Here is a 12718-nt window from a genome sequence, read left to right on the forward strand (position 1 = left end):
AATCAGATTTACTTATTAATATAGATCAGAAATAACATTTAATGTTGCATGGTTCACATGATTTATTTCATGATTATAGGTACATAATGTATAAATTCGTCTGAAACCCTTTTCACATACTTGATCCTGTTTATTGTGTCGTCAACACATTGGAAAGTAAACATGACTATGTGAATAAAGTTTCCTAGATTTATCAGACATAGGGTTTTACTGATATGATAATCTACAACAGAGTTTACTTGCATTTGGAGAAGTGCTATGTTCTTTCCAGAGCATTGGTTAAAGTAAAGCTCAGGTTGGATGCATGGAGTATGCATCGGAAGGGACCGATATTGAACTTTGACTTAGATTTATTAAACTTACCGTAATATCTATTCAAGTCAATATCGCCTAGTTGATCCTAGATCAAATGATCTTAATCCTGTTATGATTAGGCTCAATCTCGAGAGGCTATTCGTGTTCTTTGATTTGTTAGTTAAGTCTACTTTTAGGTCAGGGTGATACGTACATTTTGGGAACACGGTAGTGCAATTGAGTGGGAGCGCTAACATAAACATGGAATCTATAGCTTCTATCTGGCGAATAGTAAGTAAAGGATGATCTCCTTCGAGCTTGACCAAACAAAAATAAATGGTGGAGATCTCATTTCACATAAGTTGAAATATCATTTATACGGGGTTAAGTGTTTTAAGGATTAAATACATTGTAGGGTGTACCGGTAATCTAATCCCTTTACAGTGTAGATCATTCATATAGAGGATCATTGATCAAATTAGGATTATAACAATGGATAACTAATGATGTGTCTATATGGTGGAACATATAGAGCATTCTATATACTGAGAGTGCAATTATAAGTTCTATGCGTGGATTCAACGAAGAATTAATAAGTTAGTAAATTTTAGTAATAAATTCTTGATCTGCTTATTGGAAGCTCGGTTATATACCCATGGTCCCCGCACTAGTTGAGATAATATTGCTTGTAAGACTCATATAATTGGTTTTGATTAATCAATTATAATTCTCAAATTAGACTATGTCTATTTGTGAATTTTTTTACTAAGTAAGGACGAAATTGTAAAGAAAGAGTTTTAGGGGCATATTTGTTAATTATGATACTTTGTATGGTTCAATTAATAAATATGATAAATGACAATATTATTTAATAATTATTTATAGCTATTAAATAGTTAGAATTGGCATTTAAATGGTTGAATTTAAAAATTGGCGTTTTTGAGAAAATGAGATGCAGAAAAGATAAAACTGCAAAATTGCAAAAAGTGAGGCCCAAATCCACATGTATAGGGCCGGCCACTTTTGTAGGGTTTTCCCTCTGATATTTTCATTATTTTAATGCCAAATAATTCAAACCTAACCCTAGTGGAATGCTATAAATAGATAGTGAAGGCTTCAGGAAATTCACACTAAATTTCTACACTTTTCTTTTGACTTTTCATTCAGAAAAAACTGAGCCTCTCTCTCTCCCTATCTTTGGCCGACCCCACTCTCTCTCTCTCTTCTTCCTTGAATTTTGAAATTCTTAGTGTTAGAGTAGTGCCCACACACAGCAAGTGATACCTCAACCATAGTGAGGAAGATCGTGAAGAAAGACTTTCAGCAAGAAGGAGTTTCAGCACTAAAGAATCAGAGAAAGAGATCCAGGTTCAGATATTGATAATGCTCTGCTACAGAAAGGAATCAAGGGGTAGATATCTAAATGGGAGGAGTGATTATATTCCGCTGCACCCAATGTAAGGTTTCCTAAACTTTATATGTATCTATTTCATCGTTTTAGAAAGTTCATATTTAGGGTGTTAATCAACAAACTTGTGAGTAGATCTAAGATCCTGGTAAAATAATTTCCAACAAATAGCACTAATAAGTGCCCCCTTTATCTGTAGTTTATCTGGTAGTGTTTTTTCGGATTCGGTTCATAGTTTGATTCATATTTTGATCCTTTATTTTTGTGTGTTGAAAGAAGAGTAAGAGAACCCCTCAAGAATCACAACAATTCAAGAAAGATGTGGAGGAAGGAAGAAGCACAATGATTGCACCATTAAAAATCAAAATAGGAATGAAGCTCATGGTAAATTCCAGACTCATGCTACTGTTATTGGTGTAAATTGAATTCAAGGATGCTAACTTTCAAGACTTGTTATTCTAACATATATATTATTCTTCTAATAGCACTAATATAGTGCCTTGTTAAACTCCATATTTAGTGCTCAATTAAATTGGATGTGGCCACTATACCAATAAAGACATATGAAAAGTCTCTTAAATATCATTATCTATATAATTTTCTTAGAAATTTTAACAATTAATATATGTATAGAGACAACAGTTGAACATTGAACCATGACATACATATTCATTTATATTTTGAGATGAGTTATTGTTGTGTTGCATATAGTATCAAGAGTACAGTAGTAAACAACGAAACAATCATATCCTAGATTTATTTTATTTTACATACAAAGGTTTTGATCATGATATTTAAATATGATATAGGTTTTGGTAATATGATACAATATTGTCTCTGTTTTTATTATGTATGCTAGTTTATATATACTAGACTTGAGTTCATGAAGAGGAAAAACACATCCTTCGAAATCTAGTTCCATTTAATAACTTACTTGATTATTTGTGGTACTTTCTTTTTGTTGCTTGGGGGCATCTTTTTGATCTACTATATTTTTAGAAATTAGTTTGTAACATTTCTTATTTTGATTTAGGATTACTGTTGTGTACTTACTTTTTTTTTTTGGATAGTTTATTACATATTATTTAAGATTTGTAAATAATATATTTATTTTGGTATAGAACTTTATTAATGGTTGGTAAGGATTATGTACACTCACTAATTATAAGCTAAGCTTATTGTATGTTGGATCTTGAAGTAGTTTTCTATCTTGTATTATAAGCTAATCAATTTTTTATTCTGATCTGTATTTTTATTGAACAGGATATATTAAAGATAATCAAGCAAGGAGTTTTCACTAGTTCTAGTCAAATGTCAACTAACTTCTTGGATTGGATGTTGGCAGTATTTTTGAAGTTACTAGTTGATTTAATTTGATTCAATAAGTTTGTTATTTATGTTTGTAGTAGTGAATAAATAAGTTTATAATTTTATGTAGAATGATAGTAGTCTTTTTATTAAATGTAATTTATTGTAAATTATATTTTTATTATGTTTTAAAATTATTTTTTTTCTTACTGATTTTAGTTTTTTTTTTATTTTTTAATTCCTTTAAGTGTCTTTTTAAAACCGACACTAAAGGAAAAAAATAAATCTGTACATTTTAAGTGTCGGTTATAAAACGACACCAAAACTTAATGGTGTCGGTTTAAAACAGACACCAAAAATTGACTTTTTGTGACTGTAGAATAGGTGTCGGTTTTATGAACTGACACTAAAAGTATATGTGTCAGTTTAAAACCGACACCAAAAGTAGATTTTGTAGTAGTGTAGCGGTTGATTACTTTACTAAGTGGACTGAAGCCGAACCACTTACAACCATTACATCAAAGAAAGTTCAAAACTTTATTGTGAAGAACATAATATACCGGTTCGGACTACCGTACAAAATAGTCTCAGACAATGGCAAGCAGTTCGACAGCCAATCCTTCACTAACTTCTGTGCGAACCATGGTATCATCAAAAGTTTCTCCGCAGTGGCGCATCCTCAGGCAAATGGTCAAGTTGAAGTAGTCAACAAAACCTTGAAGGATACACTAAAGAAAAAACTTAAAGATGCCAAAGGAAACTGGCCAAAAGAGCTTTCTAAAGTTCTATGGTCATACCGTACAACGGCAAAAACAGCGACCGGACAGACACCATTCGTAATGGCGTACGGTTATGAAGCTATGCTGCTCGTCGAACTTGAGCCACCTTCCCACAGAAGGTTGACGTACGATCAAGGTACCAATCATATACTCCTTGTAAAATCACTTGATGAAATCGAAGAAAAGCGAGCAACTGCAAACTTAAAGTTGATGGCCCATCAACAAAAAGTAGCTCAGTATTTCAACAAACAAGTGAAAGCTTGGAAATTCTTCGTGGGAGATATGGTCCTGAGAAGGGTATTCCGGAACACCAAAGACAGTATGGCAGGTGTACTTGGACCTAACTGGGAAGGACCATATCAAGTGGTCAAAGTTCTCGACTCTGGGGCATACAAATTAGGTAAGTATGACGAAAAAATGCAACTCATTCTAGTACCACGGTATTGGAATGGAGAACATTTAAGAAAATACTATTAGTAAAGTACCAGGTTGGGTGACCACTTTAAGTACTAAACGAAAATTTGCTTTTAAGTGAATGACCTTCTGCGCGGACTACGCCCAAAGGTTTCGATAAAAGAAACAAAGTACTCAGGTCGGGTGACCACTTTAAAGTAAAGTTTCTTATGTATGCAATTTGTTTTATTTCATGTTAAGCTAAAAGATCAGATTAGATCAAATAGCTCTGATGTAAGTTACTACGGTAACAAATACACTTTTCGATCAATGAATAAAGATAGTTATTTCAAAATTCAATTGAGTCGAAAAATAAGCATGTTTATAATTTACCATACAATGCGTACAAAAGGTTTGGTCAAACCCAAAATACCGAACAGATAAGCAATATATTTGTGAAAGACAAGTGACCAAGAGTCATACGTATGCTTGGTCACTTGGGGGGCACCTATACCTATACAAAGTATTTGGTAAAAATAAAACAATCACGATTGCACGACAATTATAAATAGAGAATGAAATTCATTAAGGATAACAAAAGCACGTAATACCAGGATTAAAAGCTGTCCGGTCAGCCCGTTGTCCAAAAAATGAAAAATAATTCCAAGTTTAAAGACCGCTTGGCCGGTCATGATGTCTTAGAAAAGGCCCTGAGGCTGAATAAGTTATATCAAATAAAAAGATAAAAAGAGAAGTGCTTAAGCAGCTGGAGTCCTAGGTTCTTGGTTCGGTTCTTCTGGGCCAACCGGAGCAGGAGGATCTGTTGTTTGAACAGGAGGTGCATCAGCGGCCTCATCGGAGGTTGAAGCAGTCACCTCAGTTTCGCCATAAGCCACTTGGGACGTGCAGTACTCAAGGTACATGTCCTTAGCATCGCCCAAGTAGTCAAAATTAGCCCGAGGATTAGCCTTCCAAAAATCAAAGAAGAGCTCGAGACCGGCTGTCTCCAAGGCATTGACCTTCTCCTTCAACATGTCCACCTCGGCCGAAAGCTCCCCCTCCTTGGCTTCCTTTTCCTCCTTCATCCGATGAAGAACTGCTCGAAGAGAAGTCCTCTCGTCCTGAAGACTGTTCACCTCAGTAGATAAGGTCTTGATGGTCTCCTCAAAATGGTCAGTAGCCTCGAGATCCTTAGTCAGCACAATGATTTTCTTCTGAGCGGCAAACAACTTCTTGTAGGCTTCACCCAATTCCAACCGAACAGCTCTGACTTCTGCCCTAGCTTCTTCAGCATCCTTCTTGGCCAAGTTTGCCTCCGCCCTCAGGGTGTCGGACAAAGCCGCGTTCTTGGAAGCAGCAGACCGGCCTGCACAAAGGAAAAACTTTAGCATATTGAGCTAAGTATGGAAGATTAAGGGGAAGTATCAAAGAAAAAACTTACCCTGGTGAACTCCTTCAAGACTCCACCCACCAGCAATTCCAAAGAAGAGTCATTGTCAGCACCAGCCAGTTGCTCACTGACCTCAGGAACCAGCCGGTTCATGTAATGGGCCAGCATCTCCTTGCCCTTCTTGGCCTTTGGAAGCACTAGCAAAGGTGGAGTAGGTGGCCGCAGCCGTTCAGGACCACTCCTGACCAGTTTAGACCCAACCGTTGGTGGTCCAGACTCCTTGGACTTGGCAGCTTTGGGGGTAGAGGGGTTTGCTGCAGTCAGCTCCTTGGAAAGATCAATGACCTCCCCGGTAGGCCTCTTTTCCTTTGTAGAGGACCCCTCACTGCCCTTAGACTTCTTGGCCAGAGGAGAGGCGCTAGAGCTTCCGCCTATTCTCTTCCTCAGAGCGTCGAGCATTTGCTTAGACATGTCTGCACAGAACAAAAACAACATGGTTAGAAAACAGCCATCAGAAACATAAGGCATGAAAATCAAGAAGCTCAAAAACAAGACGAAGTAATATGCAAGGTGACTGCCCGAACAAGACTCAGAACTCCATCATCACCTGACATCGATCTTATTTCAGACATAACAGTTTTCCCTTTTCTGAACACGGGAGGGGATGGCCGAACAGGTTAAATGGGCTCCCTTATGCGAATTGCATGTTCAATAGGCCTGGGCGAAGCCAGGAGTTTCTTCTTCCTCTTCAGTGGAGTCACCTGCTCTTCCTCAGCTTCATCCTTGAGATTCAAGGGCTCCTGAGCATACTGCTCAGCCCTTGAACCTCCCTTCAACTTAGCTTCGCGCTTAAGTTGATGAGTTCATTCTCCTGATGAGCTTGTTCGGTTCAGCCCGCACCAGATTTCCTCTTCTTCCCTGTCATGGACTTAGAAGTAAAGTCCTTGGGATAGAGCCCGTACCTTAGAAAGTTATCTTTGGAGGTCAACTGGATAATATTCCGGTCTTCCCCTGGAAGCCGGGCAAGTTTTTGAGCTCTATCCCTAAGAGCAAGAGTGAGGGGAGGGCGGTGATAGGTCGGAATCTGTTGGAACCGAGTGCGAGTGATGCTCCTGCCATCCACCATGAAGTACTTATCAGCAAAGCACCCAATCTTATTGATGGTCTTATCGTTCGTGCCCGTCAACCACTTGAAGCCTGGTTGAGAGAAGTAGAAGTACCCCGACCTGCCTTGCTTAGGGGTGGACTTCAAATCGAAGTACCAAGCAACCTCGTGGGGAGAGGGCATACCCCATTTCTGGGAGGCATAGAGGACGAAGAGGGTAGACAGATACTTGATGCCCTTAGGAGTGAACTGGGCTGGGCAGAGGCCAAAGAAGTTCGCCACATCCTTGAAGTATTGATGAAAGGGCATCAACGCTCCTTGCTGACCATGGGCACCCGACCAGGCGCACATCCCCCTTTCAGGGTTTGTGGCATGATTGTTGTGGGCGGGAATGTAGCAGTCCAGCTCACCCAGGTATCCGCCCTGGTCAAGAGTTCGAAGGCGCGCCTCCGTACTCTTGGACGGAGGGCTTACCCACCTTGCGCCCAAGGCACCCTACCTTCTATGAGGAACCGCTGCAGCAAGCTCCTCACTGACGTAGTCCACACCCTCAACCAGGACGTCTCCGTCAGCATCTACTAGCTCCCCAGCCTCATTGTACTCCCCATAGTTTGGGGGTGCAACCTCTGCCTCTTCCTCCTCCTCAGAGGGACTTCCGGGACGTACATCGTCCAGCTCCTCGATCTCCTGGACCTCAGCATCCCCTTCATGATCCTCCTCCATCTGGACGGGCAGATCTTGTTCGGCGTTGGGGAAAGTGGCGTGCCGGGCCACTTGAGGATCAGATGCATCGGCGAGGCGCATGGTTTTCTTTGTACGAGCCATGATCCTATGGTTGGGCACAAGGGTTGGAGAATGCCCTTCGCTGGAGGAAGGTTGGCTAGAACAAAGACGAGGATGATCCTCGTGCAGAAGTTGAAGCAGGTCCTGGTCGATCTGATGTCCGTTGTCCCAAGACTCACCTGAGTTCATCTACAAAAGACAACACACGAGATGAGTGTTTGGTCGGAATATCGAACGATAAACAAGAAAATATGCCAACCAGGAGTACTCAACAGATTAAAGAACAATTATGTTTGAAGAAAAGTCAGAACTCAAGAAGTCAAAAGTTTTCTTGAGTTAGGGCAAAAAAAAAAAGTTCATGAAGCTTAGAATAAGCAAGATGAAAGAAGGACGTTATGCAATTCAGAAACAAGCATTATGGCTGTAAAATCGCACGAAAACATGATAAAAAAGAATCACAGAGGTTTCTAAACCTAGGGTTTCCTAAACATTTTTCTACAGCAAAGTAGAGGATGCAGTTGTCATATAAACATGCAAAAGAAAAGCATAAAGGAAACCAGAGACTTACTCGAAGATCAGATGTCTGTGTGGGAGCAACCTCAATCCAACAAGCAGTTTGTAAGAAGGCACTTCAGCAACCTTTGAAGTCAAGAATCTCTCTTTTCGCTCTGAAGTCTACTTAGCAAAGAAAGGTGACGAAAATGAGTTTATGTGCCAATGATGTTGGTATTTATAGGCAAGTCACGAAAAGAGGTAATTGCCTCAAAGGAACCTCAAACGCCTCAGTTTCCCTCCTTAAAAATGAATATGGGAAATCAAAAATAATCAAGTGCAGGTGTCAGCCGTGGAGAGAGAAAATTAGATTTTGAAATATTAAGTGTCAGAGCATTTATTAGCCAAAAACCGAAGGGATGCCCAGTCAGCCTCACATCGAGTCTCGGACGGTCACGCTTGACACGTGTCCCCATTCAAAAGTAGAATCAGCTCGAATAAAGTCTACACGCAACTACGGAAGTCCCGTACAAACTTGGGGGAAAATGTTATCCCAATTTTTGCACTCTGACGTGGCATCACATGAATGGTGACACATAGAATCCACTTGGAATATCTGCCCGAGAAGCATAGTCCGAACAGGACATATGGTTGGCACGCTCAGAGCAAAGTATTCAACAATCCGCGCAGAGCGACCAACACTTAGCGAATTCAGCTTTCGCATCATGAGTCATCAGCACAATCCCTATAACTCAGGGATCAATTTACATGGATATGGCATACACACGATCCCACTATCAGTGTATTTAGCCTCAATCCCACGCTCCTTGATTCAGCATTGATCCCACGATCTTTCTGTTTATACGCATTGTAACGAGAGGGGAAACTCTTCCTCTCCAAGCTTCCTAGCCCTATAAATAGTGATGTATATTCACTGGGCAAGGGATCGGTCGAAAAGCAGTTAAGCTAAGACTATACTATTATCTAAGAATTATATATTCAGAGATACTGTTGTAAGAGCTATAAGAAAAAGAATCTTTCTCCTTGATCTTAAGTCAATACAAGTAACGAGGATTAGGCTATTATCGAACTGCTCGGGGCTGAACCTCTATAAAATCCCTGTGTCTTCTTATTGCTTTATCATATAGTATTTATCGCTTATCAAATAGACTCATTTTCGTTGGCTAAAAGAGAAGTCAACATATACCATACTTTCTACAATGGTGATACAAAATAGTTAAAATCAAAACTATATAAATATTCAAAGTGCGCATGGGATATATTGGTACAAGGGCAGCACACCAGACGGGTCTTTCAGGTTATTGGGTTTTTCGTGTTAGAGTTTTTAGGATTCAGGTGTAGGAAAATGTCTACTGAACTCATCGATTTTTAGTATCAAGTTTTTGGGTTTTAATCAGATTTAATGGATTCCACCTGGTAACACCCAAAATTTTAGAATATATATTTTTTGAAAAACAATTATAAACCTAGATCTAATCTCCTCACTTCTCAGCCCTTAATCTCATAAATATATACAATACATATATATAATATATAAATAAATATTGTAAAAAGAAGAAGCAGAAGAGAAGAAGAAAAAGACGCAAAAGAGAAGAAGAAGAAGAAGACGTATAAAGAAAATGTAGAAGACTAGAAGATGAAGATGAAGAAGAGAAGAAAGAAGAAGGGGATGTTGTGGCTGGTGAGTTGAATATTAAGTTTAGGGTTAAGTTTAAATTAAATTATAAATAAATAAAATATGTAGCGAGTCTGGATTTCACTAGAAACCCGATATGTAGAAAATGTTATCTTAATACTCGCCTTAAATATCATACAGGTGGTATCTAAATCGGGTTTTTTACGTTATTTTTTCGGATACTGGGTCTAGGTCGGGCGAGTGCAGTGGGTGGGCTGGGTTTTCAACGCCAAATATTCAGCTCTAACTGGTCCACTTATTTTAAGGTGCAGCGTAAAAAGTATCTAAACTTCCCTAAAGAATCTTAAGTGACCCTACCATTTTTTTCAACCAATTACCCTCAAAAAAATAATCAGCTGGCATGGTTTTTAGACTGTTGCGTGTTGGAATTATTTTATCAGGATCTAGATTTACTAACAAGTATGTTTCATTAACATCCTAATATGAATTTCTAAAACAATGAAATAAACACATATAAAGTTTAAGAAACCTTACAGTGATTGCAGCGGAATATAATGACTCCTTCCGTTCAGATCTCTAGCTCTTGATTCCTTTCTGTAGCAGAGCATTATCAAGATCTGAACCTGGATCTCTTTCTCTCCTTCTTGTTGATTGGATTTTTCACAGTCTTACACACTATGATTGAGATACCACTTGATGTGTGTGGGCACTCACTCTATCACCCAAGGTATGAAAATTTGAAGAATAAAAGAGAGAAAGGTGGTTCGGCTATGGTATAGGAAAGATGGCTCAATTTTTCCTGAAGGCAAGAAATTTCATCAACTTTAAGTGTGAGCCATCACTATCTATTTATATGCAACCACCTAGGTTTAGGTTAGATTTAATTTGGCACTAAAATAATGAAAAAATAAAATGGTAAATTGCTACATAAGTGGCCGACCATGATATGGATAATTTGCAATTTTGCCATTTTATCATTTTTCCATCTCATTTTCTCAAAAATACCAATTTTCCAATTTAACCACTTAAATGCCAATTCTAATTATTTAATAACTAAAAATTAATTATTAAATAATATTGTCATTTAATATATTTATTAATTAGACTTATCAAAGTCTCTTAATTAATAAATAAGATCTAGGATCTCTTTTCTTCACATTTAAGTCCTTGCTTAGTGAATATTCATAAACTAGACATAGTCTAATTTTAGAATTATAATTGATTAACTAAAATCAATTAACTAAGTCTTACAAGCAGTATGGTCTCAACTAGTATGGGGACCATGGCCTATATAATCGAGCTTCAAATAAGCTGATCTAGAATTTACCAAGTAAATCCACTAACTTATTAATTCCTCATTGCATCCACTCATTGAACTCGGAATTGCACTCTCAGTCATACAGAACACTCTATATATTCCACGATATAGATACGCTATTAATTATCCATTGTTATAATCCCAATAATCAATGATCCTCTATAGATGATCTACATTGCATAGGGATAAAATTACCGTTACACCCTTTCAATGTATTTTATCCTTAAAACACTTGGCCACCTATAAATGATATTATAGTGAACTAATATAGTCACTAAAATGAGCGCTCTATCATTTATCTCTATTTAGCAAGCTCGAAGGAAATCATCATTTCACTTCTATGTCGGATAGAAGCTATAGATTCCATATCTATTATTAGCGCTCCCACTCAATTGTACTACCATGTTCCCAAAATGTACGTATCACCCTGACCAAAAAGTAGGCTTAACTAACAAATCAAAGAACATGAATAACACTCTTGAGATCAAACCTAATCATGTCAGGATTAAGATCATTTGATCTAGGATCAACTAGGTGATATTGAATTGAATAGATATTACGGTAAATTTATCATATCTAATCAAAGTTTAATATCGGTCCCTTCCAATGTATACTCCATACATCCGATACTGGTAAACTTTGCCAATGCCCTGGAAAAGACATAGCACTTATTCAAGGTGTAACTATACCTATCGCTGATTATCATGCCAGTCTAAATCCAGTGAACTAACAAATCAGGGAATTTAAGCTTTTTGAACATATAATTATGATTATATTTCACTGTATTGACAACACTATAGTCATGAACAAATACATATGTTCTGGACTTAATAGAATTTATACATTAAAGATAATCATGAAATAAATCATGTGAACCATGCAACATAAAATGTGATTTCTGATCTTTATTACATAGTAAATCTGATTATATTGAAATGGGTTTTATTTAGGGCACAAAACCTAACATTGTGAAGGTGCAACAATTATCTGACAAAAATGTTCATCACTCCTACAATTCACTCTTATTTGGGACAGCACTAACAAGCCATCACGCGACACTATTATCTAAAAAAGATGAACAAGTAAAAGAAAAAAAAATTAAATTATAAGTAGTGATAAGCGTGGTGTGGATTAGGTGGTGAATTGATGAAAACTTAATCAATCCAACGTGCCTTTAAGTGACAATCTTAACCGCATGGTTAATTTCATATTTCTTAACTGTAAATTGCATCATACCTATGTGCGGTGCAAAATAATACGGTTAACTATAATTAAATTATTACATTTATATATTAAAGAAAAATGTAAAAAGAAAAAAAAAGTCAATCAACATACTCACTAAAACTTTTGCCTCACTGCAAATAATATATATACAAATTTAATATCAAAAAACATGAAACATATATTTATTTGAAATGAAACAAGTTTAGCTAATTATGGTAAGGTTAATCAGAATTTTTGTTCCTGAATTTTGACATGTACTAAATTATGCTCTTTGAACTTTTGAGACCGTTAACAATTCTCCCTAAACTATTAAGATTATTGGATTTAAAGATTTTTATCTAATTTTAGTAAGAAAAGTCTAACATAAATAAAAATTTAGAGAGCATGATTTAACACATGTCAACATTTGAGGGGTATAATTTATTGTTGGGTTTTATGCCCTAAATAAAACTCCATTTCAATGTAATCTTTATCTATTAAATATCAATAAAGAAACAGAAGTATTTTTATCACTTATTTGTGTGTCATTTGGTTCATGTTTTCATTGTTGGAAATTATTTTACCAGG

At 37.1% G+C, this 12718-nt stretch overlaps 1 long non-coding RNA gene across 1 annotated transcript; it reads left to right on the forward strand.

The window, feature by feature from the left end:
* Nucleotides 1-1908: 1908 nt before the first annotated feature.
* Nucleotides 1909-3215, forward strand: LOC133039457 (uncharacterized). The gene is made up of 2 exons (XR_009688616.1): nucleotides 1909-2086; nucleotides 2966-3215. It is a non-coding gene; the product is annotated as an uncharacterized LOC133039457 (long non-coding RNA).
* The last annotated feature ends 9503 nt before the right edge of the window (nucleotides 3216-12718 follow it).

The sequence above is a fragment of the Cannabis sativa genome, chromosome 6 (assembly GCF_029168945.1).
Source record: "Cannabis sativa cultivar Pink pepper isolate KNU-18-1 chromosome 6, ASM2916894v1, whole genome shotgun sequence".
In the NCBI taxonomy this organism is placed as follows: domain Eukaryota; kingdom Viridiplantae; phylum Streptophyta; class Magnoliopsida; order Rosales; family Cannabaceae; genus Cannabis; species Cannabis sativa.